The following is a 9,766-nucleotide window of genomic DNA, read 5'->3' on the forward strand; positions in this document are numbered from 1 at the left end:
GGTACTGTTGAAGAACAAAATCCACTTGAATTATTTGTCCTCAAAAATAGGAAGCAACAAAATGTATAAGATGTCACATTACTTGAAGATTACAGAATCAAAATGGCCTAGTTGGTAGAAAGAATGTTTCTTCAATAAAAGCTTAGTTTAATAGCATGTTTAAAATAAATCAAAACCATGTTCTAGCCACTTGATTACTAACAAAGCAGATTTTTAAAATTTAGAAACATTAAAAAAGTTTTTCATTTATAAATATGGAAGGAATAAAACACCATTGCATCAATCCAGAAAGAATTGAAACAGAATTATGAGAACAAGAGGGAAATATCAAATTTGAGTTAATTTTTTTGGTCTCACAGCTCCTAAAATTTCACAGTTTAATGCTGAAAATGCCAACTTTTGAAAGCCAACATCTACTAGTCATTGACCATTTTTGGACATGCTTCGTTTTTTTTTTTTTTTTTTCTTTTTATGAATAAGATTTTACTTCACCATCTGTCCAAATAATCTAGACAATTGTTATGTTGTCATTCACTTGATGTCATTAAAACATGGTTAAAGAAATCACCACCTTAATTAAGAGAAATAACAGATAAAGTTACGATAGACTCAAATATAGCATTGTAATCTCATCTATCATAATGTCACAGGACATAAAGTCACAAGATAAAAAAATATATCAATTCTTCTTGGGAAAACAAAATTAAATTAACAGAATAGGGTTTGCTCACAATTAGGTTAAAATTGCTGCTAATGAAAGAGTAATGGGGAATAATCCAAGCTGGGAACACATCTAATTTTGCAAATTTCATATCCTTTACACTAAATCTCCATGTAAGATTAGAAGTTTTAGAAAATCAAGATATACGCCTATACATTTAGTGCTTTATGAACTGTGTGGTGTGGAAATGACATAGTAAGGGCTTTCACAACTTTATCAATGCAATTGAATTTTATCAAGCATGTACTGGAGAAAGTATTGGTGCTCCACCTTCTCAGCATTGAAAGGCATAATGAAAGAGACCACCAAATTTTGGTCTGAATTAAGATCTGAATAAAAGGTTTTTGGTTTGTTTGATTTTTATTTGTTGTTGGTGGTGGTGTTGGTGGTGGTAGTGATGTGTGTGTGTGTATGTATGTTGTGTTGTGTTGTGTTGTGTTGTATATGTGTGTGCGGGGTTGTTTTCCCCAAAGGTGAAAGACAATTGTTGAACTCAGTGTTACAAGATATTGCCCATTTCATAAAGTGGAAGGGGAAACTTTAAAATAAAAGATAGAGGGAGCAATGTTCCTATACCCCAAATTTGTATAATAAGCAAAATTATCAGCTGTAGTCATCATTTTTTTAAGAAGGTAAAATTCTAACTCCTTAAGTGCAAAAGAATGTTTTTGTTTAAGTAATAGTTAGCTTCATTAGAATTACTAGGGGAAAATGTGGTCTTGAAATAGAAAGAAACTGCCCACTATATCGATATCTATATGTACATATATATATATATATATATATATATATATATATATATATGTATATAGATAGATGGATATAGATCTATGTATATACGTAGATCTATATATGTTTACATATATATTTATATATGCATGGGTGTGTATATGATTAGAAGAGGGGAAGTCTTGGTATCAATTTCTCTTTTCATGGTATTGGATTTTAATAATTTAAAATGTATTATACATATTTATATATTTATACACACATATTTTTATATATATATATATTTATATTCATATGTATCTGACAGCAATTTTTAAAAGTCACATGTAATTTGGGCTGAGAGCAACATCTAATGAGGATGAAAGCTTTGTATGTGAGGAATGTTGGTGATACCTAGATAAAAATTACACCATGTATAATCCTAATTTACTTGTTTTTTACAAGTGTCTTCAATCTCATACCATAAAGGATTTTCTCTACATCTATTTCAGGTTTATAACAATAGTGGTATAGAATTCTAAACACATAAGAGAACAGTCCTGTAAGATATCTAATTCCTTGATATAATAATGCATATTATTCAAAAATGATTATACTAAGGTTACATCTACATCTCTTCAATTTCCAGTTCTTTCTCACTACAAAAAGAGCTGTTGGAAATATTTTTGTATATATTGATACTTTTCCTTTCTTTTGATCTCTTTGGGAAACAGACCTAGTAATATTATTGTTGGCTCAGAGGGCATAAACAGTTTTATAGCACTTTGGGTATAGTTGCAATTTTTTTTACAGAATGATTGGGCTAGTTCCCATATGTTTAATTAGTATACTTCCCCCACAGCTTATTCTTTTTAGCATTTTTTATAGGGATGAGTTGGCACCTCAGAGTTGTTTTAAATTGACCTTTACTACAGTTCTGATTTACAACATTTCTATATAACTATAGACATATGATTTATTTTTTTTGAAAATGTTCTCTTTATATCCTTTGACCACTTATCAATTGGATAATGGGTCTTTTTAATAAATTTGATTCAGTTCTATGTTCAGTATATATTTGAGAAAGAGGCTATTATCAGAAAAAAAACTTGCTGTAAATCTTTCATATTATTTCATTATCTGTGGTACATTTTAGTAAAATATAGTTTTCTTGGTTGGCCATTTTAATTATCTATTTTTTGCTTTTGCTTTGAGATTGCTACATCTCCTTTTTTTTTTTTTTTGTTAAATTCTGTACCACCAATTATGTTTATGTCAATATTTCAAGTATATCTATTGTAAAAACAAACAAAAATTATGTTGTTGTTGTAGAAATTTGACCTTCAAGCAAGGTCAGATTTCTATGGGCAACAGATCTACCAATCACTACTGGTTATACCCAATGATAACAAAGGTCCACTATATTTTCCTTCTAATCTATGGTCCAATTGTTTCTGGGCTGAGAGCTTTCAAATTAGCTTCAGAGTCCACTGTTCTTCATGAATGTGCTTCCCTCATTTTTATTTTATTAATTTATTTTATTAATAACTTATTTTAATAACAATCTGGGTGCTGCCCAGACTAGCGAACATTATAGAGGTCACCATGGCTAAAGGTGATCCTAAGAAACTGAAGGGCAAGATGCCCCTTATGCCTTCTTTGTGCAAACTTGCTGGGGAGAGCATAAGAAGAAAAATCCAGAGGTTCCTGTTAACTTTGCAGAGTTTTCTAAAAAGTGCTCTGAGAGGTAGAAGACTATGTCAGGGTGTAATGTCCTGTCATCTCTAAATTATAATCCTTCTCTGTGAGGAGATTTCTTTTCTGTATAATCTTTTCCTCTGTGATCAGGTTTCTTGGGAAACTTCTGGAGCCTCCAGCCAGAGCGAAGGTAGAATCTCGAATCCTCCTCTTCCTGAATCCTGGTTCTGATTCTCCTTAAGCTTCCCTGAAGTTCTCTCGGGTCTCAACTCTGTGTCCCAGTGTAGACTGACCTCTTTGCCTGACTGCCCTCCTCTTTTATCCTAGCAGAGAATGGGCTAGTGAGAACTCTCAGGCGTTTATGGGAACTCCTACAGCCAATGAATTTGCTTCTTTAAAGGTGTAAACTCCTTTAAATATGTAAACTCCTTTTCAGAAGACTAAATGTTTAAACTCCTTTTAAAGGTGTGAACTAAAGGTGTGAACTCTGAGCTAGAGAATTGTTTAGACAACGGGAGTTATCACCTTGTAATCCTAACATCAGGGAAAGAGAAATCCAAGTTTGATGAGATGGCAAAAGCTGATAAGGTACGATATGATAGAGAGCTGAAAGACTATGGACCAGGGAAAGGTGGCAAAAAGATCCTAATGTACCGAAACGGCCTCTGTCTGGCTTCTTCCAGTTCTGTTCAGAATTTTGTACCAAGATCAAGTCTACAAATCCTGGCATATCCCTTGGGGATGGGGCAAAGAAGCTTGGTGAAATGTGGAACAATCTGAGTGACAATGAGAAGCAACCTTATAATAATAAGGCAGCCAAACTGAAGGAGAAATACAAGAAAGATGTTGCAGATTATAAATCGAAAGGGAAGTTCAATGGGGCAAAGTGGGTGGCTAAAGCTGCCCGGAAAAAGGTAGAGGAGGAAGATAAGGAGGACAAGGAAGACAAGGAGAAAGAGAAGGAAGATGAAGAAGATGACAAATGAAACTGTACCATATTCTGTCTCCATGTGAATATCAGAGTAGGGGAAACACCTTTAAATGAAACACCTCTTTGTGATGGTGTTGACTGCCCTCATTAGGCTTAATTGGCTTCTGATCACATAGCTTCCCAAAAGTGCTTCTAGATAGACATTGTAACTGGTTTACTTGAAGTAGCCATGGATATCTCGGAGCACCCAGAAACTGTATTAAAGTTGTACATATTTCCAAACACTTTTTAAAAATGAAAAGGCATTTTCATGTTTTCCTCACTGTGTGCACTTTTGTTGTTGGTGTAAAACAAAAGCATTTACAAATGTTTTCAGGAGTTGTTTTTTTGTTTTTTTGGTTTTTTTTGTTTGTTTGTTTGTTTTGTAAAGTGGTGCTTAACTATAGGGTTATTGGCTAGAAAATTATGGGTTATAAAACTGTACATATCTATAGTTTGTAAAAACAAAAACCTCACACCCCTAGAGAGATTCTTGGGATCCAGGCTTGAAGGGGCCATGAAGCTGTCTGCCTTTCCTAGGGGGCTACAACCCAAAGCCTACACTGTGAGGGTAGATTGCAGATAATACTACTGCAGTGGATGTCCATTTAGCTTACAAGTTGTCTTTCTGTATATATAGTGAAATAGCACCCAGCTCCCGTTCTTAGGTGTCACAAGTTGGGGGGTGGGGGTCAGCTGGCATGAGAAGTGGCTGGATTTTTGCTTTTCTTTTTAGTTGAAGTAAAGTAATTTTAAATTGAAGTATAGACTTCCACTTTGTAGCAAACAGAAAGTCAGATCAGTGATGCAAGGAACAAAACAAACAAACAAAAAACGCCCTTCTTAAACACAATTTGGAACATTCTGGGTTTTTTTTTTATTTTTGTTCTTGTTTTGTTTTGTTTTGTTTGTATGTTTAGAATGCTGAAATGTCTTTTGAAACAAAATAAACAGTATTGCACTTTTAAAAAACAAAAAAATTATAATAACGATCTGATTAATAACTTAAAATTCTTTCAAGGGTAACATTAAGAAAATTTAGTTGGATTGCCTCTTATCCACCATCTTTGCTCCACCTACCTATTGTAACAGTTTGATCATCTATAGTACAATACTAAATGTTGCTCTCCCCTCTTCATCTCACCCAACTTCACCAAATATATGTTGTATACATTGCATATGAGAGTAAAAAAAAAATCACTCTTTAAATATAGTGCATATATTAAATTGTGTTACTTATAAGGATACTACAAGACTATTTCCATTCCAGTGTGCCTTTAAATGTAGGACAGTCAGAAAAAAAAAAAAAAAAAAAGAAAATGCTAATGTTTTACCAATAGATAGACGTATTCAAGAATATTTTAAACATCCAGGAAACCTTGAATATTAAACAACTGCCCCCATACAGAGCCATGATTGATCAAAAATTCAAAATTTATTAGTTCTAAATACTGGGAGGAAATGAAACAAGGATAGATGTCCACTAAAATAAGTTTTTTAGATATACAGAGAAGCCACAGAGATAATCACATAGACAACACAGAAATTAGTTGGGAAACAGGGTTAAAAAAGATTTTGAAGAATCATGGAGAAATATACAATTGTTCTCCCAAGACAAAGTAAGTTAGAAAAAGATTTATAAGTCTTTCAACTTGGTCTAAGGATGCACATGAAAATCTGAAACATAGGAAAAATGAATCCATCATACTTTCTCTGACATACATACTCACAACTAGCAAAAAAGGCATTTTAAATCCTCTCACAAAATTCTACTTTACAGAAAACACACACACACATACACATGTGCACTCAGAAAGACAGAAATATAGAAACACACACACTGAGACACACACACACAGAGTAAAACAAAATACAAGAAACCTTGAGCTATCTTCACAGTTGCTAAGACATATTGACAGTGAAGGATTCAAAATGAGTATCTTAAGAAAATAGTCACATTCAAATTCTACTTCCTGATTTTTCTTCTGCAACCACAAACATTTCTGCATACTACAGACTCATGGCTATTTGACATTTGAAAAGATATGAACAAAGAATACAAAGAGATTTCTATAGTGCCAATGCCAAAATTATAATGCATTTTGTATAATTTAAATTTTGTTGTAAATTTGCTGACCAAAACTGTTGTTCCTAAGTTTTCTGATTTTTCCTGGTCTTATTTCTTTGTTGTCTAATGTCATTCCAAATTAGTTAACTTCATTTTTTTGCTAAAAATAAAATAGTTTTACTTATATATTAGAATTGTATAATAGCATAATGTGAAGAATTTGCAAGAAAAATAATAATGTTAATAATAATTACAAAAACTTACATGATATTAATAAAATAAAGAGCCCATCTCCTGGGGTAAAAAAACAAACAAACAAACAACTATAGTAAGAGTAATAATATTGGCCAAAAAGAAGAGAGATCCATAGATATTTAGCATATGTAAATAAGTCAAAATCCTACTTAAATACTTATGGAACAAGAAGATATCTCTTAATCAAACAATAAAGGATGCTAGACAATTCATAGGATTGAGTTTGTTTAATATTAAAAAAAAAACATAAACACACCCACACCCACACCCCCACACACACACACACATTTGTATTTAGAACCAAGCTTATAGCACAATAATTGAACAAGAGTGGAATTTAAAGACCATTCATGGATGATGTATCTGTGAAATCAATCAAAACTATATTGACAAAGAAGAATCCAACAAATTGTATAGTCACACAAATTGTTTTTGAAAAATGGAGGAACTGGTTGCTTCCAGGAGTGGAGCCAAGATGGTGGAGTAAAGCTAGGAAATCGGTTAAGGTCTCCCAGTTTCCCTCAAAAATTACATGAAAAAGCATCTGACCAATATAATGGAATGAAACCATTCTCCAATTCAAGATGGATTGGAAGAAATTCAAGAAAGGTCAGTTTCATTGAGGTGAAAAGGGTGTTGAGCCTAGCTCAGATACATAAAGAGAAAGCTGTTAATGGAGTCTTAATAACATCAGATCAATAACTGAAATCCTCAGTTCTGGCTTGGTATAGGAGCATATCAGTCAGTGAGGCAGCTTCCATTTCCAGCTTAGGAGGCAAACTGTGAGAAATGAGGCTGTTTTCTGAAAAGACCAGGAAAAACTACTTGCTGTAAACACAAGGGGGGGGGGCTTATGCTCAAAAGTTCAGAGCTGCACAGGAAGCGTGGGACAGCTTTAAACATAGCAGGAAAATCAAAGTTTACAAAAAAGAAAGAAAAAAAAAATAAAAAAGAAAAGCAGAAATACCAAAAAGAAAACAAAGCAAAAAAGAAACAGAAAGGAACCTTGACCACAGAAAAGTTACAGGGAAGACCAAAAGACCAACTGAGATGAGGACAAAATGTCCTCAGAGGAAAACTCAGAGTAAAATGAATTGATAGAAAGCCAAAGAAGCTTCTTGGAAGTGCTCACAAAATATATTAAAAAGCACATAATAGAGATAAAGAAAAATGAGAAAAAATATGAAAAGTATGAAAGACAAAGTCAATAGCTTGGGAAAAGAAAGCAATTATTTAAAAAATAAAAATGAACAAATGCAAAAGAAATCCACTGAAAAAAACAACATTTTTAAAAGTAGAATTAACCAAATGGAAAAAAAGAAACAAAAGATAATCAAAGAAAACCACACATTAATAACTAAAATGGGGCAAATAGAAGCTAATCACTCTACAAGACTTGATGAATCAATCAAATAAATTAAAGATAATTAAAAATGGAAGAGAATCTGGAAAACCTCATTAGAAAAAATAACCAATGTAGAAACTGGAAAATGAATCAATGCCCATCAATTGGAGAATAGATGGGTAAATGGTGGCATATGAATGTTATGGAATATTATTGTTCTGTAAGAAATGACCAGCAAAATGAATACAGAGAGGCTTGGAAAGACTTACATGAACTGATGCTGAGTGAAATGAGCAGAACCAGGAGCTCATTATATACTTCAAACAATACTGTCTGAGGATGTATTATGATGGAAGTGGATGTCTTTGACAAAGAGAAGAGCTAATCCAATTCCAATTGATTAATGATGGACAGAACCAGCTATACCCAGAAAAGGAACACTGGGAAATGAATGTAAACTGTTATTTTTACCTTCTGAATCCAATTCTTCCTGTGCAACAAAAAAATTCGGTTCTACACACATATATTGTATCTAGTAAGACTGCTTGCCATCTAGGGTAGGGGATGGAGAGAGGGAAGAGAAAAGTTGGAACAGAAGTGAGTGCAAGCAATAATGTTGTAAAAAATTACCTAAGCATATGTTCTGTCAATAAACAGTTATGAACATTGATGCTAAAATCTTAAATAAAATATTAGCAAAAAGACTACAGAAAATCATCCCCAGGATAATACACTATGATTAAGTGGGATTTATACCAGGAAAGCAGGGCTCCTTAAATATTAGGAAAACTATTAACATAATCGACTATATCAATAACTAAATTAACCAAAAAAACATATGATCATCTCAATAGATGCAGAAAAATATTTGACAAAATCCAACATCCATTCCTACTAAAAATACTTGAGAGTATAGGAATAAATGGACTATTCCTTAAAATAATGAGCATATATTTAAAACCGTCTGTAAACATCATATGTAATGGCGATAAACCGGAACCTTTCCCAGTAAGATCAGGAGTGAAACAAGGTTGCCCTCTATCACCATTACTATTCAATATTGTACTAGAAATGCTAGCCTCAGCTATAAGAGCCGAGGAAGAGGTTCAAGGAATTATAGTAGATATTGAGGAAATCAAACTATCACTCTTTGCAGATGACATGATGGTATACTTAGAGAACCCCAAAGACTCTGCTAAAAAGCTATTAGGAATAATTCAGAACTTTAGCAAAGTTGCAGGATACAAAATAAATCCACAGAAATCCTCAGCATTTTTATATATTACCAACAAAACGCAACAGCAAGAGATACAAAGAGAAATTCCATTCCAAACAAATGTTGAGAGTATAAAGTATTTGGAAATCCATCTACCAAAGAATAGGCAGGAATTATATTAGAAAAATTACAAAACACTTGCCAAAAAAATAAAGTCAGATTTAAATAATTGGAAAGACATTCAGTGCTCTTGGATAGGCCGAGCGAATATAATAAAGATGACAATACTCCCCAAATTAATCTATTTACTTAGTGCTATACCAATCAGACTCCCAAGAAACTATTTTAATGACCTAGAAAAAATAACAACAAAATTCAAATGGAAGAACAAAAGGTTGAGAATTTCAAGGGAAGTAATGAAAAAAAAAATCAAATGAAGGTGGCCTAGATGTGCCTGATCTAGAACTATATTATAAAGCATCAGACACCAAAACCATTTGGTACTGGCTAAGAAATAGACTAGTTGATCAGTGGAATAGGTTAGGTTCACAGGGCAAGATAGTGAATAAAAATAGCAATCTAGTGTTTGACAAACCCAAAGATCCCAACTTTTGGGATAAGAATTCATTATTTGACAAAAACTGCTGGGAAAACTGGAAATTAGTATGGCAGAAACTAGGCATGGACCCACATTTAACACCACATACTAAGATAAAATCAAAATGGGTCCATGATGTAGGCATAAAGAACTAGATCATAAATAAATTAGAGGAACATAGGATAGT

General features: G+C 33.0%; 1 pseudogene; it reads left to right on the forward strand.

Annotated features, from left to right (window-relative positions):
* Positions 1 to 3,025: 3,025 nt before the first annotated feature.
* Positions 3,026 to 4,113, forward strand: LOC141544692 (high mobility group protein B3-like; annotated as a pseudogene).
* The last annotated feature ends 5,653 nt before the right edge of the window (positions 4,114 to 9,766 follow it).

Source organism: Sminthopsis crassicaudata, chromosome 5 (assembly GCF_048593235.1).
Source record: "Sminthopsis crassicaudata isolate SCR6 chromosome 5, ASM4859323v1, whole genome shotgun sequence".
Lineage (NCBI taxonomy): Eukaryota > Metazoa > Chordata > Mammalia > Dasyuromorphia > Dasyuridae > Sminthopsis > Sminthopsis crassicaudata.